This window comes from Nilaparvata lugens, chromosome X, assembly GCF_014356525.2.
Source record: "Nilaparvata lugens isolate BPH chromosome X, ASM1435652v1, whole genome shotgun sequence".
Taxonomy (NCBI): Eukaryota; Metazoa; Arthropoda; class Insecta; order Hemiptera; family Delphacidae; genus Nilaparvata; species Nilaparvata lugens.
The window spans coordinates 81,449,546-81,477,272 of NC_052518.1; the positions used below are offsets into that span (position 1 = coordinate 81,449,546).

General features: G+C 34.2%; 1 protein-coding gene across 5 annotated transcripts in view; it reads right to left on the reverse strand.

The window, feature by feature from the left end:
* LOC111045476 overlaps positions 1–27,727 on the reverse strand; it is an 853,815-nt gene that overhangs the window by 796,076 nt on the left and 30,012 nt on the right. The window lies entirely within an intron of this gene.

Consider the following 27,727-nt stretch of genomic DNA (forward strand, 5'->3'; position numbering starts at 1 on the left):
ATTGCATTGATTCACTGCACAAGAAAGTAACTAATAGTTTATAATAAAATAATTAGTCGAATGCAGTAAGTCGTAATTAAATAAGACCCTCTTACTATTCTCAAAATTATTGAATAAAAGTAAGGCAAATACCTAAACAATGAAATATTCACGAATCCACTGAAATATTATTGATTCACGAAGTAAATTAAATTAGAAGTATTCAAATTATACATCTTGAAAGCGTATAATATATCATTGTCAATAATATACGCGTGTATAAAATATAAGTGTTAATTACGGAAGAACTGTGCGATTTAAAACTTAACTGATATGTTAAATGTATGAAGGAACTCTCTAGAAACATAATCCTGCGTTCAGAAATTCCAAAATATCATTGAATAATCACTTTTTGATAAAAATGGAATGAGTTGTTCTGATTGTGTTCAACATCTATGTAGGTTACACGGAATTTATTGTACTTTGATCGTTTGAAGACATGAAATTCGAAAAATCACAATAACTTTTTTAGTTGTTGACAGATTGACTTGAAAATTTATGGGAAGGACACTAATGTTAAGATAAATGTTCCTGTTTTTTTGTAGAATTTTTCCATGGCTATTTTCCCCTCCAGATCCGAAAAACTGTTCGGGCGATTTGACTCCGTAAGACCGGTTTTGAATTTCCCGGCTCAAATAGTCTTTGGCGCGCTTTTAGTTGATTGGGTGATTATCGCTCGCAGAGGCTCTCTATTGGTCTATTTTAGATTCTGTTTGTAACTCACAAGTATTTTTCAATGACTAATGTACATCATAATAAAAATTTCAATCTCTAAATAGGCTTTTTTCTTCTCTGGTATTTATTTGGTTATTTGTTAGAAACTCAAACTTTTTTAATATGCTCTTTTCTATTTTTTCGGAGGTTATCATTGAACCACGATTGTTGATGAGATTTAAATTCTTAATTTCTAAGTTTTAAGGGCTACGTTGTCTTGGTGGAAGGTAAGTAAGATTCTTGTCTGAGGGCGGCAAAATTGAGGGCGCCGCCGAAATATATATACAATAAAAATATTGTGTCATACAATATTAAAAATCTAATCTTTATATTTCCAATACAACAATATATCAATAAAATAAATTTGGGGAGATAATACTAAAGTTATAACTATTGTAATATTATATACTAGCAGGTAACCCGTGCTTCACAAGGGACTTTCTTCAAACTTGACGTAATGAAATCTAGAAGAATTCAAAATAGGCCTATAATAATCCTCGGTTGATTAAGAATTTATATGCTGCATTTCAAGTGAATCAGTATGACCACCTTTCAATAAAAAAAATAAGTTGGATTGAGAATGGCGGGAAAAATTTGGGTGTGACGGAAAACCTGTTTTTATCATTCGAAAAGGATCCCCAATCATACCTATCTTCTAATTTCCCTTTTAAGAGAAATCTTCTGCTGCTTCCATACAAACTGGAAGCATGACAAATAATTGAAAACTTGACAAACTGAAAACGTGATGTAATCAAATCTTGAAGAATTTAAAATTGGTCTATAACCACCCTCGGTTAAGCAAGAATCTTTATGCAAAATTTCAAGTTAATCAGTCCAGTAGTTCTGACGTGATAATGCGTCAAACATAATTTTCTTATACTTTACACCTGTATACGTGTATAATCCAGTTCTTTCCTTCATTATAGTACAGAAGATAATAGATGGATGGATGATCATTGATATTTTACGAAAAGATAGAATAAGTTGAGTAGTTTCCCTTTCAGAGGGAGTTTTGACAACCCAAAAAACTCATTTTTCATTTGAAGATAGATATAACGAAAAGGTGCATATGACCTAATTTTTTTGCTCAGCTTGCCAAAATACCCCTCATTCCAATATTAAAATTTTCGACTGACTGTACAGTGAGTCAGTCATTCTATCAGGGCTCGAATAATTTTAAAATTTTAATTAAATGAAAATGGAAGAATATAATTTCTTTATGTAAATAACAACACCTTCATTCAAAGACATATTAACTGCATGCGTTTTCATATTTCCGTTACAGCATTGATGAAACTGTAGACGTTTATTTAGCACTTTGTCTCAAAAATTGTTCTAGCTGAAAAATTAATAATCCATGCCCCGTTTAGGCCTAAACAATGCATCAGGAAAACGAAGATCAAAACTATTGAATGAAAAAGACTAAGAAATTGTCAAAAAAACCACTGATTTATTGGTAATTAGAAAGACCGGTTTCGGTTATTACACCATTGTCAATCTCTGATAAACTCTTTGAATCTCTTTGAAACTCTTTGTGAATCTATGTTTTTCAGGTAGAAAGCAATATAGAAACAGATGTTCATCTTTTAATTTCGACCATATGATTTGGTGATTTTTTAATGAAATCGAATGTACCATTAATGAAAAATTTAAACATTAATTCTGAAAAATCTAAAAGGAAAATTAAAATTTGGGCTTCCAGGTGCACGAGATTGATATTTTTAGAATCTATGTGCAAAATTTGGAGATCTAAATCATTCCTGTTTATTCAAGTTGTTTAGTCAACAACTTTGGTGATTGGCGAGCGATTGTTATTGTTAATAGCAGGTGCACACCGACGCGAATGCTCCGAAGTTTTGATGCGGTACTACGTGCGTATTAAATTTTGAGAACTTGCCGTGTTTAGTTAATAGTTTATATGCTGAACTCCTTCCAATAAAACAAATAAAAGCGCTGTGAATCCATTTGTTGAGACTAGACAAATATTCACTAATTTCGAGAAGATTTGGCTGAATTTAAAGCAATTCGTCGATACTTAAAAAATTATAAATACTGATCAAGGCTTTGAAGATTCTGATCACAAAGGCTCTGAAATCTTGGAAATCATTAACAAAATATAAAGCTCTTTTGTTTTGTTCTGTTGGAGGATGAATTTGAAAGTGTGAGGCACTAATCACAATGATAATTCTATTTGTCATTCATTTTAATAGGGATTTTTGGTTTCTGCTTGATTAAAGTCAAGAACTATAAAGCCTAATTCAATCTATCCCGTGCTTTAACAATAGCCTTGCAGAGCATAGGTTACCTGCTAGTATTATTTATATTTATGATTATTGATTATTTAGGTTTATTGATTATAATAGACTAGGCTATTGTATGTATGGTACAAAAAAAATAATCCACTCAAAGACAAAAATTTAGATTAGATCATTAGATTATATTTATTATGTATACCAACACTGGTGAACAGTGCTTGGTGAATAAAATAACTACTGTAACTTATATAATATTGTTTTATTATCATTGTTTATTATTATTCGAGAATAATCGCACAGATTCATAGAGAGAAGAATAAAAAGAATTCGATTAATGTAGGTATAATTGCAATTTCCAATAGGCTACAGTTTATCAATAAAGAAGTAATAATTCAATTTAAATTTCCAATTTATTAAAACACACAAAACAAAACAAAATTACCAAGAATTACAAAACAAATAAAATACAATAAAATGTTACAAATATAAAAAACCGTGGGCTTTGTGGTTGGTTGTGTTGGAGAAGAGAAAAAAGATAGGAAGATACCTAGCCAACTATGGTTTCCTATGTAATAGGCTGGCAAAGAAGAGAAGAGAGAAGTGATGAGGAAAAAAGGGAAGGGAGAAATGGGGGAAGGAAGAAAAACAGAGGAATAGGTACGCAAAATGAAGGTAAGCAAGTCCACTGAAAAATGAAAAAAAAATAATGAAAAAACAAAGCTGGAGCAAAAATCTTGAGTCTTATATAGGTATCTAAATGGAAGAGGAAATTACTGTATGTCCAGTTTTTTATATCCAGTTTAATTTTTCCGCTGATCTTATTGTCCATGAGAGAGTGATTTGGAATAAGGTTTATTATTTTAGTAGACCTACCTATGTGAATTAACTGCCTCCTTATACATTCAATATTAGTGTTATAGGTTACATATTTGTTAGCAGTGGCCCTTAGATTATAAAAATTGAGTGTAGAGTTCAATGTGAGAGGAAAATCTGATCTATATTTTATTAAGTACTCAATTACGGTTTTTATGTATAATTGACGTATAGACATGACCTCAAAATCACTAAAAACCATATCCGTTGGATAGAACCTGGGTTTGCTTAATATACTTTTAATTATCAGTTTTTGTGCTAAAAATAATTCAGCAATATGACAGTTGAAACAGCCTCCCCAAACAACTATGCCATAGGTACTGCAGAATTGACTTGACTAGAGCATGATATGATCATTTCCAGGTGGTTCCTATTAAGAATTCTGTTAACTTGGTAAAATTTAAAAGATAAATATCTCTTTTTTCTACATATATGTATTTAATATGAACATCCCATTTAAGGTTTTCATCAATTATGATTCCCAAGTACTTAGTATTAGTGACTTTTTTAATGGTGGGACAATCACAATTACCCAAATTTAAATTGCACTGAGAATGGAGTCTCAAATCTTGATTCTCGTTGGGCTGCCCTACTCTATTTGCAGAGAAAGTTATGTAATAAGTTTTTTCAATATTTAAACATAAGGTATTCTTATCTAAAGTCATAAAGATGACTTTTGGCGCACTAATGCAACAATATGAGCGCAGACGCTAAGGGGCATACGTCTGAAAGAATTCTGTCTCCGAATCCAAACAACCATATACTAATGTACCATAGCTGATATTTTTCTATTTGAAACAGTCTACATTATTTCAGAGATTTTTAATAGAAGGGTTCCCGAGAATTTTGTAGAAAGAAAGCCGACAGTTGGTGACAATGTTGAGGAATGGAGAAAGAAGAAGGATGCACTTGAAAAAATCTCTGTATGTCCGCCACCAGCAGTACCTGCATTCAGATGAATTCAACATAAAATATAGCATTTATACAGCATTCATAATAGTTGCGATTCAAAGTTCTATCAAAATTATATAAAAAACCGCGGTTTTCGCGGTTTTCTCAAAAACCGCTCCAACGATTTTGATCAAACTCATAATATAAATTGACATTGGTAAGCTCATCACCTGCCACAAGTACCATATCTGTAAAGGTGCGTACAGATATACGCGCCACGAACATGAATAATTCACTTTTAATCAGCTGACTATATCTGTATTTTTACAGAAACGGAAAGATACAGATATAAAAAGCTTGGCATCAGCTGATTAAAAGTGAATTGCTCATGTTCGCGGCGCGTATAATCTGTACGCACCTTAAGAATTGCAGGTGCTCCGCCCCATCCATGTGAATTTTTATTTTCCATTTCTAATTGCTGAACGAGCCGAAGTTGAGTGAAGCTCTTATAGATGAAATTGATATTATTTGTTGGGATACTCCTCCTAGACCGTTCGACCAATGGTCATGAAATTTTGCAGAGATATTGAGTTCGACACGGTGACTGCTATTAGCAAATAATATTCTCAATCCGACTTCAGGACTTCTTATTAATTTTTAATAAATTCAGGGAGGTTATTGTGTTATCTTTATTTCAAAAAGTATGAAACATTTTGTCCAATATCCTTTTCCACTGGAACTTCGAGGTCAACATTTGAAGTCCAAAAATTAAAAACCCTATGCTAAACTAACGATCTACACAGTTTTTAATCCATTCCATTGATTTTTGTGGACTGTGGCTGGGGTGTGAAGCTGGCCCGGACAAAAATTTGAACCTTCCAAATTTGGTATTTAGAAACCTGAACAAACCTCAAATTTGTCAAAACCAATCTAAACTTGAGCTAAACTAACGTTCTTCACAGTTTTTAACTCATGCCATTGAGAATTGGGGTCTGTGGCTGGGGTGTGAAGCTGGCCCGGACGAAAATTTGAAACTTCCAAATTTCGTATCTGGAAACCTAAACAAACGTCAAATTTGTCAAAACAAATCTAAACTTATGCTAAACTAACGTTCTTCACAGTTTTTAACTCATTCCATTGAGAATTGGGGTCTGTGGCTGGGATGTGAAGCTGGCCCGGACGAAAATTTGAAACTTCCAAATTTGGTATTTAGAAACCTGAACAAACCTCAAATTCGTCAAAACAAATCTAAACTTAAGCTAAACTAACGATCTACACAGTTTTTAACTCATTCCATTGAGAATTGGGGTCTGTGGCTGGGATGTGAAGCTGGCCCGGACGAAAATTTGAAACTTCCAAATTTGGTATTAAGAAACCTAAACAAACCTCAAATTTGTCAAAACAAATCTAAACTCAAGCTAAACTAAAAATCTACACACATTTCAAACTATTTTATTGTTTATTGCGGTCTGTGGCTGGGGTGTGAAGCTGGCCCGGACGAAAATTTGAAACTTCCAAATTTGGTATTTAGAATCATAAACAAACATAGAAATAGTCAAAACAAATCTAAACTAAAGCTAAACTAACGATTTACACAGTTTTTAACCCATTCCATTGATTATTGTGGTCTGTGGCTGAGGTTTGAAGCTGGCCCGGACGGAAATTTGAAACTTCCAAATTTGGTATCTGGAAACCTAAACAAACCTCAAATTTGTCAAAACAAATCTAAAGTTAAGCTAAACTAACGATCTTCACAGTTTTCAACTCATTCCATTGAGAATTGGGGTCTGTGGCTGGGGTGTGAAGCTGGCCCGGACGAAAATTTGAAACTTCCAAATTTAGTATTTATAGAAACCTAAACAAACGTCAAATTTGTCAAAACAAATCTAAACTTAAGCTAGACTAACGATCTACACACATTTCAAACCATTTTATTGTTTATTGTGGTCTGTGGCTGGGGTGTGATGCTGGCCCGGACGAAAATTTGAAACTTTCAAATTTGGTATCTAGAAACCTAAACAAACCTCAAATTTGTCAAAACAAACCTAAACTTAAGCTAAACTAACGTTCTTCACAGTTTTTAACTCATTCCATTGGGAATTGGGGTCTGTGGCTGGGGTGTGAAGCTGGCCGGACGAAAATTTGAAAGTTCCAAATTTAGTATTTATAGAAACCTAAACAAACGTCAAATTTGTCAAAACAAATCTAAACTCTAGCTAAACTAACGATCTACACACATTTCAAACCATTTTATTGTTTATTGTGGTCTGTGGCTGGGGTGTGATGCTGGCCCGGACGAAAATTTGAAACTTTCAAATTTGGTATCTAGAAACCTAAACAAACCTCAAATTTGTCAAAACAAACCTAAACTTAAGCTAAACTAACGTTCTTCACAGTTTTTAACTCATTCCATTGGGAATTGGGGTCTGTGGCTGGGGTGTGAAGCTGGCCCGGACGAAAATTTGAAACTTTCAAATTTGGTATTTAGAAACCTGAACTAACCTCAAATTTGTCAAAACAAATCTGAACTTAAGCTAAACTAACGATCTACACACTTTTCAACCCATTTTATTGTTTATTGTGGTCTGTGGCTGGGTGTGAAGCTTGCCTGGACGAAAATTTGAAACTTTCAAATTTGGTATCTAGAAACCTAAACAAACGTGAAATTTGTCAAAACAAATCTAAACTAACACTAAACTAACGATCTAGACTATTTTCAACTAATTTTATGAAAATTCCCGGGCCGGTGTGAAGTTGGCCCGGAAAATTTGAAACTTTCAAATTAGGTATTCAGGAATCTAAACAAACGTCAAATTTGTCAAAACAAACCTAAACTAACGCTAAACTAACGATCTAGACTATTTTGAACTAATTTTATGAAATTTCCCGGGCTGGTGTGAAGTTGGCCCGGAAAATTTGAAGTTTCCAAATTTGGTATTCAAAAGCCTAAACGAACGTCAAATTTGTCAAAACAAATCTAAACTAAAACTAAATTAACGATCTAAACACTTTTCAACCCATTTCATTGTTTATTGTGGTCTGTGGCTGGGGTGTGAAGCTGGCCCGGACAAAAATTTGAACCTTCCAAATTTGGTATTTAGAAACCTAAACAAACGTCAAATTTGTCAAAACAAATCTGAACTTAAACTAAACCAACGATTTTCACAGTTTTTAACTCATTCCATTGAGAACTGGGGTCTGTGGCTGGGGTGTGAAGCTGGCCCGGACAAAAATTTGAAACTTCCAAATTTGGTATTTAGAAACCTGAACAAACCTCAAATTCGTCAAAACAAATCTAAACTTAAGCTAAACTAACGATTTTCACAGTATTTAACTCATTTCATTTAGAATTGGGGTCTGTGGCTGGGGTGTGAAGCTGGCCCGGACGAAAATTTGAAACTTCCAAATTTGGTATTAAGAAACCTAAACAAACCTCAAATTTGTCAAAACAAATCTAAACTTAAGCTAAACTAACGATCTAAACACTTTTCAACCCATTTCATTGTTTATTGTGGTCTGTGGCTGGGGTGTGAAGCTGGCCCGGACGAAAATTTGAAACTTCCAAATTTGGTATTTAGAAACCTAAACAAACCTCAAATTTGTCAAAACAAATCTGAACTTAAACTAAACTAACGATTTTCACAGTTTTTAACTCATTCCATTGAGAACTGGGGTCTGTGGCTGGGGTGTGAAGCTGGCCCGGACAAAAATTTGAAACTTCCAAATTTGGTATTTAGAAACCTGAACAAACCTCAAATTCGTCAAAACAAATCTAAACTTAAGCTAAACTAACGATTTTCACAGTATTTAACTCATTTCATTTAGAATTGGGGTCTGTGGCTGGGGTGTGAAGCTGGCCCGGACGAAAATTTGAAACTTCCAAATTTGGTATTAAGAAACCTAAACAAACGTCAAATTTGTCAAAACAAACCTAAACTAACGCTAGACTATCGATTTATAACATTTTCATTGAGAGGGCTGACATCATCCGGGCCAACTTCACAGACGTCAGCTTCTATTCAATGTGAGCTGTATCGGTCTGGACATATTTGGTGGGTCGGTTGTGCGCGCGTGTCCAAGTAGGGTTGGTGCCTATGTGGTCGGTGACGCATCAGTTGTTTGGCCTGTCTCTTAATGGTAGTTTTTAATTGTTACAACATATATAGTATAACGTATTATGATTTTTTCTCATTAGTATTTTTTCTCTTAATTGTGTTTCTTTCGAGTAGAACGAAATTCTGTTTTATTGTACTCTCATACTCATAAATCATATTCTGTCTTATTTGTTAAATTCGTACTCATTTTTACTCATATTCTTAATATTTCCTATTGGTTTATTTCTTTTTTTTAATTTTTCATGAACTTTTTTCTCTTGATAATTATGAAGAACTTTGTGATGTTGAATCGGGAACAGTTTTGGGCTATAATGCCTGTTGTTCCCATACCTGTATGTATTTTTCGTATATAAATAAATGAATAAATAACGATACTGGAATGCAAACTTGTTGTTATTAATGACTTGAAAAGTAATTATACTGAATGGAATATTGTAAATAAATAAGTATTGTCAAGAATCGAGCTTCATTGATAACAATAAAAAATCATCACTTCATTATGAAAGCAATAGATTCAGAATTGAACATGTTGTTCACATAGTTGATCGTTTTCAATATTTTATTGATGCATTTTATGTGTTAAATAGATACCGAAATTTTGATGAAATTTCTATAACTCATACTGTCTTCTATTATATTTGAACTACACATTAACATGAACTATCAATTTCTTGAGATTTTAATAAAATTTACAAATTGATTAAATATACTAATTATAGTTATCAAAAATTTTCATTCAGTGTTTATAGTTCTTATTATATAACTTTTTTACAATCTCTCCTTTTTTATTGATGAGTCCTTGTTAAGTGTCATCGTTGTAATTATGCTATACACTGTATGAAGTCTTATTCCGAAATAAATAAAATCTGATTGAACAATTTTCTTTAAATCTTAAAATTTAAAATTTAATATAGTTCTCCAGAAAGCATGATAAAACTTCGACTGAAGTGGCTTCATCTAAATAGAATGACACATGTACTGGCAAATTCAGTCGATGAATCTTGAGGAACATGCAGTCTCTGGAAGAAATATATTATGCAGATTTGGAACAATCTGGTCTGGAAGTGTACGAAGGAGAAACAAAGTAGCCTATATGAGAATGAGCCCCAACGGAGTCAGGGAGTGGGGATGATTGAAATTGAAGCTTTTGAGAAGGAAATGAGTTCAACGTTTCTAGGAACTGGGATTGATAATAGTAATAGAATATACATCAAATCCAAACTCAGCATAATGATTGAGAATCGAGCATAATATGATAATAATGCTGAAAATAAAAAATCTCACTAGAATCACCAAAATGAAAATATAAACACTCATCATATAGCTGCTAAATAATTGTTATGAATGCCTGCAAAAAGTGGACGATTCTGCAAGAATGCAGCAAAGCTCTGATGGTCTTTGTGAAATTATGGTGAGCAAAACATTGAAAACTACAACTTTTCAACCACCCTCATCCCTTTAGCACGAGGGCTAGGGATGGCGACTTTTGATATGTTTACCTGCTAGCTGGTCCCAACAAAGCTACAAAGTCAAAAATTGTGTTCAAAACATTCCCTCCAAATTCCTTTGTCAATGGGTCTATTGTTGCATTACTGAAGATTTCATACTCGACACTAAAGCTGCTGCAACTGTCGTGCGGAAATGCGTAAACTTGTGAAATTTTACATAAAATTGAAGAGCATTCGATAATCTATGAGCTCATAATCAGCAAGGATTTTTTCTTTCCAAATTATAGGAAATAAATTGTAGGAAATTAAGTTAGCTATTAGTTAGGAAATTAGTTAGTTATTTTGTATATGATGAACATGCAGCTTCTCCTTATAGTTAATGATTTCAACATATTTGTAAGAAAGTTGCTGGGAGGTTGCTGGGGAATCAGTGGTATTTTCCTCATCTATAATTTTTTAATAGTTTTCTTAGAATCAATTATTCATCAACTAGTGAGCCTGAGGCTGGAGAATTCACTCAAAATGTCTCTGATACTCTCTCAGCTGTTCTATTGGAAGCAATGGAGAGTCAAGAAAAGCTGTATTGAGGTGTTGATTGCATGCAATTGATAATCGACCTGCCAGGTCATTTGAAATTTGTTATGATAATCTTCTTTATACACTTTCTATATTATCCTGTTATTTCTTAAAAAAAACGAAAGATGGTCAATTTTGTTTGCCAACGAGCTCGATGTGTATAATGGTTCAAATAAGTTTTTTAGTGTTAGTGTTAACAATTTTAAGTTAATTGATGAAAGTTAATTAAGGGATCTAGCCGGTTAAGGCAAGTGAAGCGAACCTGCAGCTCAATATTGTCCCCCTACAATGACAGAATATATGAATATATGGCACCTCACCTTTTTATCCGAATCTCCTCATAATTTTGACAGGTTTCATAATTTTGAATAATATAATAATATTGAATGATACGAATTTCAGATCATGATTAGTGTAACCGATATCATCATCATTTTGATACATGGAAATCTGTTAATCTGTACATTTCAAATTAAATCGTAGTTTAAATTTAAGAATACGATACAAATGGAACAGTAGAATCCAGTGGTGGCCGATTTAATGATCATACTTGAGAGAGTGACCGGGTATAAGACAATTTGCCCATGGGCGCTAAAAACAAAGCAGAATAGTATTTAGACTAGAAGCTTGGAATTCACTAGTAATTGGTTGAGGCTATCATATTACATAAATGTCCGTCCTGCAATGCTTTTAGGAACGACTAAGCCGTCTAATAGCCGGGGGTCTACAAACATGTATTCTACTGATTATTGTTATTAAAAAGAAATGTCAATGCTAAATTGAAAAGTTAGTGATATATCTCTAATAACATATTATCATTTGCAGCAAAATAATGATTGGACTTCAAATTAAGTATAGCACTGGGTTAGATAGACTGTAATCTACACTGTAGAAATGTTGGTGTCGGAAAGCAATTAGATATTAAGAATCTGGGACAGGTTATCATAGTCACGTGATCTTGCTAGAGATGATGATCATAAAGATCTTTTCTATTGATCGTTGAAGAATAATTCTGTCACAAATTAAGAATATGCGACTGCAAACAAAACACGTCTCTGATTTTTTACTTTACGTGCAGGAGCCTCCATACATTGGTAGAAAAGTAAAAATCAAACTCTGAACATATTAGAGAATATTATTTCCAATTTTAGATTATTAAAGTTCACCATTGGGCGTGATTATAATGTATAAGAAGGAAAATTTGTATATTATAATGTTTTATGTATTATTTGAAGTAAATTGATAATCTATCATATAATTATCATATAATAATCTATCATAATCTAATAGTTAAGTGATAAGTGTCTTCAGGATTTCATGTGGAGTCATGTCGTTTGAACAGTATTAAGAGAGATTGAAGACAGGGATCAATAATAATTAATATTATTTATACTCTCTGGCCAATGATTGATTCTGTAGTTATACTTCTATTCGAGTCTCATCACCTATATTATAATCAATTTCAACCGTGGGTATAAATAGCATGAATATGTAACCGCCCCAGATGGGGGTAGAAGAGAGATCTCTAAATTCTAAAGGGCGAGTCATAGGACTTTATTGAAAACAAACTTTTGCGTTCTATTGAACTCCTAAATTTTATTGAATTAATCAAGCTAATTCAAATTTGGACAACAAATAATCTGTACGTTTCATTGCACATTCTATATAACTGCCTGTGAGATTTTACTGACTGTTCGTCTGGAATTCTAACTGTTTACAATGGTAGCGTGAATTTTACACAATTCTCTACAATGATTAATTGGGGACTCGGTCAATATAGGGATTTTATCATGAGCTAGATTAATATAACGGCACACACTTTCTTTAAAAATATTAATTCCATCACTATTGAGATGTTCACTACATGCACTATTGTTGACTCACTGATATTAATCTTCAACACTCACACATTCCCTTCATATAGTTAATTAACTACTTCAAAAAATTCTACGAAGAAAATAATACACATTAACAAATTTAAATAATAAACAAACACGTTAATTTTGTGCCCTCGAGGCCCGAGGCTAGCTCTGGATTTCCAATCTGTTCCGATTCGCGGCTTGACTGGAACTGAGCTTTTCCACGCAAATTATGTTCCCCTTCCACCAACGAGATGGCGGTCCACGTGGAGATAGAGCACAATTCCGTGGGAAAGGAGAATGCAAGTTCGAAATATTCCCAAATACTCGAGTATTTTCCATCGCTAATGGAAATACAGTTCCGTGAGAATACTTCAACCCTGCATAAAATTTTAGTCTTCCCGGACGCAAGTTAGCAAAATCTTGATGTGAGAAAATTATTTTTCAACAGAAAAATAAATTTCTTACCACCAAAAATCACACGGTGAGTTCAACTCAATGAGAACAAGAGTCTGATTGCAAAGTCCTAATTCAACACCTTTTAAAATCAACCCAATAACATATTTAATTTAACATATTTAATAACATAATTTATTTCAATAACATAACCATTACTAATAATATGCTTCCTACTCGACCACTGCTGACAGTTTGAAGTGAAAGTTACTATAAAAAAAATATTATTTTCACTTTTTCATTGTAAAAGGTTTTCAATAAGGTTGTTTACCTTTCTCCCACTGAATATAAATGTTCCTTCTGAGGGTATTTGATAAAAAATAATTCTACTCTGATAAATTAACAATCAAACAAATCGAGAATCAAACCTACGTTAGCAGAGAACCATGGAATTCCGTTTCTTTGAATTTCTAAGATCCAAATTCAAATGCCTTTCTTCTTTTTATTGAGAGAGTTATGATCATATAATCTCACCACACGGTATTGCGTGGGTAGTAGAAAGAATGGTGAGAGATAAATAGAATCACACTCATTTTGCATTCTTTATGCCATTCTTGATGTATGGCATTCGGCATTTTTAATTATTCGTATGCTTTGTTTTTGTTGGTCATGTAGCCTCCTTATGCAGCATAGCAAGCTTACCAGCTTATGTAGCATAACAAGTGCTTAGTACGAAATGCTTGTAGGCCTAAGCTACTTACTGCTCAGTAGGCTCGCCTTCCGTTGAAATACATTCCTTCCCACACTTACTTCCACCCACACATGAAAATATCAAGTGATTTCACTCAACCATCTGAGAATATAATATGAATTTATTTGTCATTGTTGATAAGAATCCTGTTGAAGGAACAACCCTCTGCCGAGCAAACCAATAGCGAGTTACGCAATAAAAACTTGAGTACTTAAGTACGATAATTGAAATGGTGGCTGATGAGGAGAGACAAAGAATTGGTGAAAGCGTACGACTGATTGTGTGATTGTGATAAACTAATTATTTTAATGAGGAGAGGACTTCACGTTGATGGATTGCTGTTAAGTGAAACTAGTTCCACCTATTTGGTCACGCAAATAACACAAAACTCGACTCTTATTTCGACCCTATCCATTGTAGGTCATTATGAATGAGACTGAGAATACTTGTCCTAGTTATAACGTGTTTTTTTCTGCTTCGATAATTTGTTTAGTCGAACGAAGGACAATTCGGAAGTCTTCATCTTGGCCACCGCCATACCAATCACTCAAATTGTCATTATCTATTTTTGATGCTTACGTAAGTGATTGAGGAAGCTGGGTATTACTAATAGAAAAAAGCAAGCTGGGGAGCAATTAATAACAGCGATTGATTTTAGGACCCTAATCATGTAGCTGATCTCTATTATGAAACTTGAATCCCTGATGATACTTATTTCCAAGACGATAATAACATGGTTCAGCTGATTCAGCCACGCCAAGTAATTTGCACTCGTAGTTTTTCAATAAATTGTTTTCCGAAACATTCAATTTAAGGCTGACCGAGTAGGTAAGAAGCAAGAGGTGAATGATTTTCGGCCCTAGAATAACTTCTGCAATAACGTGAATGAATACTGAACTCTAATCAATCCTAACATTATGAAATTTGAGTATCATGGAGTATTTATATGATGAAACAGACAACGGAAAGAATTTTATTCCGCAATGTAATATAGGAAACTTTCAATTCAATATATGGAATTATATGCAAAGCAACTCATTTCAATTATACATAGTGATCTTTCTAGTGAAGATGTCTACTTTTTAAAGCTCGCCTATGAAAAGCAACTCTACAAGGAAGGAAGCAATTTGCTCTATATTTTGATTTCATTTGAAATTGAGGGAAAAATTCAATTTAGCTTGGTAATTTTAGGTGGATGAAATACAAACAAACTGAAGCAAATTAAAATAGAACCCGGTAACTCAATGTGCGGTGATTTAATTATTATGATGCTGTTTTACACTAAAAGAGTGTGCGATCCTTTTGTAGTTGGTGGCTTGCATTCTTTTGGAAGTGAAAAAGTAAATTCTCTTCCTCACCACTTTCAAACTCCGGGTCCATGAATTTCTCATGGTTGATGCCTGATTCCAGTGAGACAGTCAGCCGGCTTTCTCAGAAACGCCATGTTAAATTCATGAAGAAGGAATGGAGAGTGTAAGAGCATCAGGATGAATCTTTTATGGTGTCCTTCTACTAATTTTCCATTCTATTTGAGTTAATCGCCTCAAAGACAAACTTTCGCAGGACTGAGATTTAAAAAAAGAGAAACGATGGGGACTTCAACCACTTGATACTCAACTCATTCAATGCAGAATTTTCTCTAAGTAAAGTACTGAAGTATCACTAATTGAATCGCGAATTTGGACGGGTCTCTTTTGAGAAATCAGTTTATTAATATTGGAACTGGATTTTCGTGAATCGATCATCTATTGAATTAACAGGAAAACGATTAATTTCTTGTGAATAATTGTCATTGTGAGCGATGAGTATCTTCAGAAAAGTATATTCAATACAAGTTATATACTGTAGGCCTAGTGTAGCTATCAGATGTGTTGCCTTAGCAACAGATCCATGTTTGTATACACATTCAAATTGATATTGTTCTTGGCTAAATAGTGTCAGAAGTGATCAAAATATAAAATGTGGTGAGAACAAAAGAGAAAAAAGTTACTGGAAAATAAGAGGAAAATGACGCGAATTTCCAAATTGGAGCATCACAAGCTCAATATCGAGTTTGAACTTCAGAACTAATTGATTTTAGGAGTCCTGCTGCAATGACCTAAGTGGATTAAACAATTTGAAACATTCAGATTTGCCTGAGGTCTGAAATCCAAATCTGAAGATTGTCAGGTAAATAATGTTGATTCACTGTCTCGGAGATGAAGGTGAGAATATTTTATCATCTTTCAATTCTGATGGAAAAGAATCATCAAATTATGAATTTGTCAAGGTGATGTTTGAAAAATATTTGGTTGGAAAAAAATTTCATTTCAAAGAGCAAGAATTTCCAAACAAGACGGTGAGCCGGTTGACAATTTTATCGACGATTTACGTTGGCACGAAGATACTGTTATGGTAGTTTGTGTGATGATTCAATAAGAAATATGATAGCTATTGGAATTTCAAAAAGTGATCTGTCAGAGAAACTACAAATGGGCACTATAGTTGATCGGGGAAATTTGTCATCAGTAGATGCTTTAGGAAAGTAAATAACGGAGGAGTTGTTTGTTTTGGGCTATTACTGTATATCAAAAAACGCCTAAAAACTGCTCAGTAGAGGAGCTATATTAAAGTTTGGATTGGTCCAACAATTAATTTTATTGAAGATTAGCGAGTAGCCTGTGCTCCTCAAGGGACAGTTTGAGCACAAATAGATTGAATTTAAAGTTTTATAGTTCTTCGCTGATATTGTAAGTAAAAACAACTGTAATAAGTTACAATATAGAAAAACGTTTTGTTTGGGCTTTTATCTTACGTAAACTCTATATCACAAATCGAATATATTTTTTCAATCACTTAAGGTAGGATTAATTGATTAAAAAGAATGAAAATAGGTCTATTCATATTATTATTCATTACCATTCTCCGTAAATTAAGATTATCTATACATAATTTCAAGCTTCGCAGCTAGTAGTGATGAAGAGATGATGTATCAAACATGTATTTCATATCCCGTGCATGTACTGTATAAGCCAATTTCTTCCTTCATATATATATGGTATAATGTATAGAAGAAAAAAAATATTTATAGAAGAGGAAGAACATAGAAGGTACATCCTATAAATACACAATTAAATCTATTGCCACTCACAAGTTAAGTATAAGAAACTGGAAGCATGACAAACTGAAAACTTGACCTAATGAAATCTTGAAGTAGTTAATCAGTCCAGTAGTTCAGACGTGATGATGTGCCATACATGAATTTCCTATTACGTACGTTTATAAGCCAATTCTCTTCTTTATTATAATTATTATAGATTGACATAATAAAAGAATATAAAGAAAGGTCTTCGTTACATCTTACTCTTAGGTCACTCTCTAGAAGTGGAAAAATTGAACATAGACTGATAAACTGTTGAATTTTGACATCATAAACTCAACATAAGTTCAAGGTTCCCTCCGAAAGTATACAATGTGAGACTGCTGTTCCGTCTTAGACAGAAAGTCTATGTGTGACCTTTGTGCAAATGTGTGCGTATCTATTGAAATTCCAAATGACGTTTCCAAGCACCGAAAGCTGGCACTCTATAAGCGTTCAGATAAGTTTGATTTGCAAATTGTCGTCTTGGCCATATTTACGAACTTTAATGGATAGAATGGAATGAATGTTAAATGGAAGGAGCCGGGTCAGGGGTCACCCAATCAAGTTCAAGAGTGGACTCTCAGTTTCCAAAATGGCTATCGTAGTGATCACAGCACTCAGATGTGGCCACAGCTGAAATTTGCATATAAATAAGTTCGGCCTCACTACACATACTAAACTCGGCCAGGACTTGTGTGCGACGATAAAATTTCACGCATGATGGTATCTCTGGCGTCAGAGGTTTGATCAATTAGGCGCTAAAACGGAAAGTTAACTCCACAACCCTCAGCCCTTTTATTGTGTTCGATCCGGAATTGCAATGCTTTGTTGATCGTCCATCGACTTATTCGATCAAGGTTTCAAATTCTTTAATAAATGGCATTACTCGTTCTTATAAGTATTCTACATAAATTTGTCTCTTATTCATAATTAAAATCAAATTGCAATTCATCGTCATGTTATTCAATTATTCATTCTTCAGTTCATACTTTTGAAAATGAATAAGTTGAGTTTTATTGAAAATCTATAGAATTATATTCAGTATAATTTAAAATCCGGGTCATACTGTGATACATAAATAAAGAAATGTTATCCAATGCATTAACAAATCTGTCTAGATGCTAAGATAAATTATGTACTCTCTAATCGATATACATTTTCACCCTCATTTCATTTAGCCCGAACTAATTAGCATCAAGCTTGTAGCCTTGCAAATATGAAAAATCTGTCCTTCATAACATCAAGTTTTCAACGAAGAAAATCAACTTACAAAAACAGTCGTAAAGAAATTTTCCTTGGAAAGCACAGCTTTATCGGTGCGCACATCCGTGTTAGAGGCTATTCTTGGAAAAGAATTGAGATTAATAAATGGTACTACACGTGTTTATTTGTGAGTCCATTTGTAACCTGCCTACAATATTCTAGGTTATATACCACTCTCATTTATAATAATATCATTGACGTAAGCGATCAACCAGCAGCAATACGTGATCGTATATCATCTCGCGATCTCTCATTGTAATATGCATAACATTGATCGATAGAAGATGAATGAAATCGATTAAGGGGAAATCGTTTCACATTATCCATGATGATATTATGAATAAGTCCATACATAAAAATTATTCACTACTAATAGTTAAAAGTAAATTTACTTTACTAATAGTATTTTCACTGATAACAATGTCTCCTTGGTTGATTGTGGAAGTAGGTACGCTCTTAAAATGTTCACTTATTATAATAATTACAACCAGCAACTTCAAAAATCAATTATTTGTTTAGAAAATATCAAGTCATTGATTCATCAATTATTGAATATCAATTTAATGAATAGCATTCAATTTACCACATCACCTTTAAACAACCTGAGAAATATTTCAATATATTTTTTTCAATTGTGAAGGAAGATTTTTGTTTGGATTCGTATTTGGAAATTGATCAATCTGTTAAATTCAAAATTGTAGTAGATACATTTTATGGACTTGAAATTGTGAGGGAATTAAGTTATAATTTAAGTTACGTAAGTAACAAAACCTTTAGACTGCTGTGTATTTCAAATAAAGGTTTGAAGCAGTTTTGGGCAAACGCCTGTTGTTTTCACCTGGATTGTATTTGCATATGAATAAATAAACTCAGAAAGATGGAATCATCTTCATAGACAAAATGGTAGATCATAAAAATGGGAAAACTGAGAAGGAACTGGCTACTTTCACATGAATAGTTTTTGTGAGTACAAAAAAATATACTAGCTTTTTTTAAATTCGCTATGATACTGAGGACCTTCTCCTATTGGAAATTACTGACTTTGAAGTTAGTGGAGACTGGAAAAAGAATATTAAATACTCTATATATTCATATTCATTATTCAAATTTTGAGTCAGCACTCAATAGGACACATAATGTTCGCTGAAGCTCAACTCAATCGAGAAAGTAACTTGATGCGAAGGAAAATTTAACCCTCAAGTAGCTGTATGGAGCGAAGGTGATATCATTGTAGTTGCGGTATAATACGCTGCGAGACCGCATAGCAATTACCGTTGAAGATGTCTAATCATCAAGGAATACTCAAAATCACGTTTCTTCTGTTTATGGATATTGCCTCTACAATCTACAATATAGATATACGGTAGGCAAATGATAATAGAAGTCTGAAGCAATAAAAGGCAACATAATTATATGTAAGAGCTGCTTTAATCTTAAGCGAAACAGGTGAATTCTATGTAGCTGTCCAATCTAATAATGGTAACTTTTCTCTTCATCCTTGTATGGTTCTCACGTTCCACTATATCTATATGGATCGACAAGTTTTGAACATGATATTCTTGTAGATGCATGAATACAGGTATACAAAGTCTTCTATCATTGGATAATCATAATTATTGTGAGAGTAGAGGAAGTTCTCTTCAAAAAGCGTAGTGAATTGAAGAATTCATATATATATTACCATTAGTGATTCGATTGGTATTATGAATTAATTTCAGGACTCACTCAGTACTTTTTGGAAACATACCTATTCATTGTTCACACCTATTCCGATCATTATAATGTTATGGATCTCCTGCATGGTTATTTTTTAGCAGCACAAGCCTACTTCGCTTGGCTACTAGTTTATGTTTAGTTGATTTCCAAGAGAAAAAAGAGAAAAAGCGAAGAGGATTGAACATTTTTTTGTATTTGGGCGGTTTCTAAACTTTCTTAAAATTTCAAGATTCAACTACTTTCATTCAGATTCATACTATTCATATTTCTCTATTCTTCTCCGGAAATACATCACAATGTATCATATCACAGCAGGGTCCGCTGTTATTGTTGACTCACCTAGCTGAATTTAAACGAAAAAAATTTGAATAATTCAGAGTAGTTAGTTGGGGGAGCTGGGAGCGAAGTCGAAAGGCCACTAAGGGGTTCTCATTCCGGTTGATAAATTCAAGGGCCAAACATACCGTTAAATGGTACAACGCAGGAGTTAATGGTCTGTTTCAGTTCATAGTGACGGCGGCATTCCTTTCTTTTCCGGCACACCCTATTTGATGGCCCCCTAGCTCCCAACCCTTCTTCCTTGCCCCTTATCCTTTCCATGTTTTAATCGATCATTTCTTACTGCGCTAAGTATGCTCATGTTATCTTTGCTGGTCGACTAGCTCAGTCACAGCATTTTCAAGTTTTCCTGACCTATTTCAAACAGTGAATCATTCCACTCTCCTCTCTTGTTTTAATGCTTAGTCATTGAAGTTTCCTCCCACTTTATCCATTCAAATTTTAAATTGTAGAGATACTTCAAAGAGATCCACTAATGGCCGGTCTCACGACAACGATATTAGCGCAAACCTGCCAGGTTTGCGCTAAGTTTGCGTCGTGTAGACGGGAGATCGTTGTAAATTTCTGAGATTTGAAGGTTTGTGCTACCTTCGATCAATCTCAGCCAGGTTTGCGTCAATTTTTCTAGGAAACGATTATGTCTCATTTATCCATCAAAACCTAAATCCCTTTAAAATGAAGATAGAGAGTTCGCGATTCCAGATTCGGATTCACCACCCTCAAATTAAATATGTGCGAGGTCAATTTTCAAAAATACTCAAAAACAAGGAAGATTTTTTAATGGATAATAATTATTTTTCATACACTATAGTAATGTAATAGATATAGTTATTCTCTATACTCTATAGTAATGTAATAGATATAGTTATTCTCTATACTCTATAGTAATGTAATAGATATAGTTATTCTCTTTTCACTTGATAAGCAGTATTATTGATTATTATTATTTAGGAGAAGGAGGAGAAGTGGGAGGAGATGGAGGAGGAGGAGGAGGAGGTGGAGTAGTTGAGGAGGAGGAATAGTTGGAGAAGGAGGAGGATTGATTGATTGATTGATTGATTGAGTACTTTATTTATGTAGATTACAATATACTGGCTTATACACTCATATACAATAGCTTACAATACAGCAAAATTATAGATGAATTTACATAATATAGACTACGAAAATAATTATTGAACTTTATATGATATGAAAAAGTAATTTGTAATATAATAACTATAGATATTATATTGTTATGCATCTACATAAATTGGCGGAGCTTTGGACATATCAATGTTCTTCTTCGGAAAGAATATTAAAAATATCCTCCCCACTAACTCTCTACCAAAACGTTAATTTAATTAATTAAACTAAGGATTTATTTATTAATGGAAATATTGTAAAAGTTTCAATTAATATAAATATTCAAGAGAAAAAACAGAAAATTGATAGATTAAAATAATTATATAGGTAGATAAGATCTAATTATTGATTAATAAAATGAAGTAGGCTGAAAGTAGATCAGAGTAATCAACTTTAAGTAATATACAGCAGTAGCAGTGGATAATTAAAATAACATGAGTTTATATAATATATATACAATTCATTCTATATCAGGTTTAAAGGTTTGTATTTGTGGGATGGGTGGGGATGGTTGTCATGTGATCGTTCTAGGGCACAGTTTCAGTCATTTGTTCCAAAAGATGTTTTTTTAAAGTCAGGATGAAGCTCGCTCGGCTCTTGATGGACCTGATAGAAACAGGAAGTGCATTCCATGCACGACAGGCACTGACTAAGAAGGATTTTGTGAAAATAGTAGTTCGATGATTGGGTATCCATAAAGTACTTTCTCCGGTTCTAGTATGTGAAGCATCTATCCTCCTACCTTCAGAGACAAATTTGAAATCATCTTTAAAATAGTTCGGATTACCGTATTTCAAGATATCTCTAACAAGCTTGACTATTCGAAAAAGTCTTTGATTGGGAAGCTTTAATGTTGAACTAGCAATGTGGGCTGGGGTGATATGATCATGGCGTTGGAGAGAGTAGACAAAACGTGGACAATAATTTTGGCAACACTGTAGTTTATCATTCAGAGTGACTTGCATATCGTTAAGAACAGAATTACAATACATCAAATGTGGGAAGATGAGAGATTGAACCAATAATAACTTAATGTTTCTAGGGAGAATATCTTGCATTTTCTTTAATGCATGCATGGCTGAGAATACCTTTTTACAAGTTTTGTTCACTTGTTCTGACCAATCAAGAGTATTATTCATATTGATGCCTAAATTTTTAACTGAGTTAAAGTAAGGAATGTCATTACCGTCTACACTAATTTTGTGAATCGATTCGAGGTCAATATTGTTTATAAGACGAGAATATCCAATTATATAGAGTTGTGTTTTGATGGCATTAAGCTTGAGGCCATTTTTCTTTGTCCATTCCACTATCGAATTGATATCCTGATTCATTATTCCAACTGTTTCATTAATTTTTGTTATGGGACAGCTTGAATAGATTTGAAGGTCGTCTGCACTGGAGAATTTGATAATGGAAGAAAGGTCATTAGCATACAAAGTGAAGAGGAGAGGGCCTCAAATTGAACCTTGTGGTACTCCATGCATAACGTTTTTCCAAGTAGACTTTTTGTCAACGACAGATACACATTGTTCCCTACCCAATAAATAGGATTTGAACCAAACTAACGAGTTGTGACTGAAACCAAGAATAGCCAACTTATTCAGAAGGACTGTATGATCAACAGTATCGAATGCTTTAGAAAAATCAAATAGGGTGAGGATGGTGCATTTTCTTTGGTCCAAAGCTAACCTTATATCATCAGTGACACGAAGCAGAGCTGTCTCAATGAATGGAATTTTCTAAAGCCTGATTGAAAGTTATGAAGCTTACTATTGTTGTCTAGAAATTTCGCAACTTGAGCATGAATGAGTCTTTCCAGCACTTTGCACAATGCAGGTAAAATACTGATTGGTCTAAAATCCTCAACTTTATTGGGTGATGGAACTTTATTTAGAGGGCGAACCAGAGCAAACTTCCAGTTTTCAGGGAAATTGCCTTCTTCAAGTGACCTGTTGAAAATGTATGTAATGGTTGGTAAAACAGCAAATAACATCTTCTTGATAAATTTAATAGGAATTTTGTCTACACCCGTAGCATTACTATGAATACGTTGAATTGCTCTGAAAGTGTCTTCTTCTGAGATTGGATGGAAATGAAATTGATCAGTAATTGGTAAATCTAAGTTTGTAACCTGCTCTTCAAGATCATCGATATGATTAGCAATGACAACTTCGTCGCGTTAGTTAGAGTGTGAAACGAAATGGTCATTTATATTGTTCAATGGTAAGTCTATTTGTGGATTCGATTTCTGTTTGCCAAGCCCGAATTCTTTTATTCCCTGCCAAAGTGATTTAGAGTCTTGTCTATTGTTTGTCATAAACGAATTCAAGTACCTAATCTTTGAGTTCCGTAATTCCTGTTTAACTCTAAGGCTCTATACTATTATTTATTTCTAAGGCTCCTATACTCTATCTTTTAAATTTTTCATGTGCTTTGTCTCTACGCCCCATCATCTTAAGTATGTCTTCAGTCATCCACGGTACTCGTCGTTTTCTATTAATCCTCCTTGTCACATAAGGTGCATGTTTGTCATACAAAGTCAAAGTGCAATTCTCAAAAGTCTTGACCATGTCATCAACTGGGGGTAACGCTTCAATTTGATGCCATGGAGTCTTAGCCACATCAGTCAGGAAGGCGGCTTCATCAAAGTTTTTGAAGTCTCTATAATTGATAATTTTCTGTTCTGGCTTAGGTATCTTATGGGAAAGTACACAGTAATAATAATAATAATAATATCGAGTGACCTGGCTGGCTCAGGTCTGGTGTCTGAGTTTTCAGGTCGCAACTGATCAATTTCAGGGCCTCTGACATGACCTATCGACTGCTTTTTAGGCAGCCGGGACCGACGACTTAACGTGTCCATCCGAAACACGGGAGTGGCCCGAGATAAATATCTTGCCCGGGCCGGGATTTGAACCCGGGCCTCTGAATCATAAAGCCAGCATCTGATCCACTCGACTACGGCCACTCCAGTACACAGTAGATCAAATCATGTCCAGAAATAGCTGGGACTGGGTTTTGGCCTGCTTGAACAACCTCGTTAGGATCACTAACAATGAGAAGGTCAATGAGTGTGTCAGATACATTAGTATGATGAGTTGGATCGAGAGGTAAAATAGTCATGTTTAGGCATTGGAAAATAGTAGTCAGTTGAAAGTAGTCAAAGTTACGATTTGTCATGTTCAAGTCGGTGTTCATATCCCCCATAACTAGTATACGGCTATAACAAGGCATAAGAGAAAGCAAGGCATTTTCGAAATCTGTAAAATGACCTATTTTTGGTGGGCGATAACAGATACCAACGAGTAATTTATCAGTACTAGATAAGGATAATTCAAGTAGCATAAACTCTGGTCTGGAACAATACTCTTGTTTAGATGTGATTAAAACTTTTGTTTTGATACCATCTTTCACATAAATTGCTACACCCCCACAAGCTTTATTTAATCTATCATTCCGGAAAAGATTATATCCAGGTAATGCAACAAAATTTGATGGAATACTAGTCTTCAAAAATGAATCGGAATTTCCAATTATATTGAAGTCCTGAAAACGGAAGATTGCTCTGAATTCATCAATGTGGCAGCTGAGGGATTGGACGTTAAGGTGAGCAGCCTTGAAAAGTTTTTTGGAAGAGTGGAGCTTATTTGCTAGAAACATACCTGCGTCATTATTACTATTATTGAAATAATCATACCTACTTGAGGGCGAGCGAGCTTCCGTTTCTCAGTGAGAGGCATCACGGAAGCAGCAGACCAATCGTGAACCGACATCAGAATGACACATGACGGGGAAAATGGGGATGAAACTGATAAAACTTAACCTAAATGAAAAAGTCTCTTGATTCGAGTGCATCCTGTATGCCTTGACAGTTCGGCTCCCTTCACTATTTAAAAACACTAGTTCAAAAAATTCACTAAACACATCAATAAGATGAAGATGTTGTGATCTGTGGAGTTACGGTGATGAATAATTCACCTAATGGTGAATAAGATGAAGATTGAGGAAGAACTGGTAGTGGGAGATCTAGTCCAAGTTGAGATAGAGCGAGTAGGTATCCAGTAGTGGGAGAATCGAGTCCGAGTGGAGGTAGAGCGGGAAGGTATCCAGTAGTGGAAGATCGAGTCGAAGTGAAGATTGTGCGAGTAGGAATCCAGTAGTGGAAAGATCGAGTCCAAGTGGTGACAGAGAGAGATGAAATCCAGTGGTGGAAAATCGAGTCCAATTTGAGATAGAGAGAGATGGAATCCAGTAATGGAAGATCGTGTTCAAGGTGGAGATAGAGCGAAAAGGGATCCATTAAAAACTGCAAAAGAGAAGAAAAAGCCAGCAGAAAAACGAAAGATCTTTGAAGAAAGTTATCAATTGAGAAAAGATACATAATAGAACTGATAATGAATAATATTTGCATAAAATGGAAGAGGAATAGTATGATTTAATGTGAGAAAGAACCGAATATCAAATATGGATATTAGTGGAAAGTAATCAGATGGAAAGAGGAAAGGTAGAAAGAGAAATAATAGAGATAGGAAGAGGAATAAACATTTGAACATGCTGGATAGCTAGTGGAAAAATCACAGGGAAAATAATGATAATAATGGGGAAGAAGAGAAGAGAAAGAAGGAATGTGCACAATTGAGAAGAAATTATGAAACTGAACTATAGAATAAGAAATAGAACATCGTATTGTGATCTTGAATTGATCAAGGAAAGAAGAAGAAGAAAAGGAAAAGGAAGAGAAGGAGAAGAAGAAGACGAAGAAGAATAGAGAAGAATAATAATCATCATTGCAAAAATCAAGAAATGAGAAAGAAAAATAAGAAGTAGAGGAGACGCTTGAGAAAGAGCTAGATTATTTTAGATGAGTTTTAAATAGGATTGAACGGTGAAGTTTAAAGAATATTATATAGTATTAGAAGTATAATTAACTATTGGGAGTTGCAATAACGATAAAAGTAGTAAATTGAGTACTGTAATATTTTAGTGATGAATGTCTAAGATAACGTTAAATGAAACACAGCCTCTTTATAAGCATATGAACAGACTACCCACCTCTCTGTTCCATCAATAACTCTTCACACATTAGCTTTTATTGTTCGAGCTATGGCAATAGTAGAAGATATCATTATGTACACCTAATATAGAAGAGATTACTATCTATACCTATAGATTACATCTATATCTATAACGTATGTTAATCATCCATTTTATTTGTAATTCAGCATTTCGAAAATAATTATTAATTATGGAAATACTTTTGGTAAGAGATGTAATTATTAGTAAGAATAGAGATAATGATTTTCTTAGTACCCTCTGGAGTAAAGTAGTTGATGCATTGAACGTAGTTTTGGGAATTAATATCAAGATAAATTATTAATCAGTATTAACAAATGTGGATCTCTTCAGTTTGAAATAATTGCCTTATATATAATCATAAATAGCAGTGGAAAGATTCATTTATAGAACAGAAAGCCAGCTCATGAAAAATTCCAAGGTATATCTACTGTGAAATCTATTAATACGAATTTCCTATTATTGTAGTGAAGGGCACCTTAGTCATCGAATCCTGAAATGATTTAATTTACCTTTATTTTTTGAAGGTCGGTCATCCTCTCGACTGTGTGGACCCTCTTGGATCCTCCCTCGCCGATAGAGATCTTAATCCTCCCGTCAGATGACCAGACATTCCTGTGCCCATGCCGGTCGGCCGCAGCATTGAGGATCTTGAGACGCTCCGCAGTCAGATCCTCGCGAATGGTGATGCCGGAACCCTTCAGCTTCCTCTTAGCGTCGAGGAGGAGGAGGAGTAGGAGAAGGAGAAGGTGGAGGAGGAAGAGGAGGAGTTTGAGGAGTTGAGGAGGAGAAGGAATAGTTGGATGATGAGGAAGAGTAGTGTGAGGAGGAGGAGTAGGAGTTGGTGGAGGAGAAGTAGGAATAGATGAGGAGGTGAAGGAGGAGTAGGTGATAAGGAGGAGGAGGAGTAGGAGAAGAGGTGGAGAAGAAGGTCGAAGAGGAGGAGGAGTAGTAGGAGGAGGAGGAGCAGGCTTGAGTTACTATTCATCTCAAGTTTATAAACACTTCAAAGATTTCGTATATAATTTATATATGATTTAGTTTATAATACAGGTTTGTGTTGAAGTTGGTGTCGTGTGAACAGATGTTTGAGCAAACTTGGCTCAAAGCCAGATTTGCGTAAACCTGGCTTTGAGCAAAGCTTGCGCAAATATCGTTGTCGTGTAGACC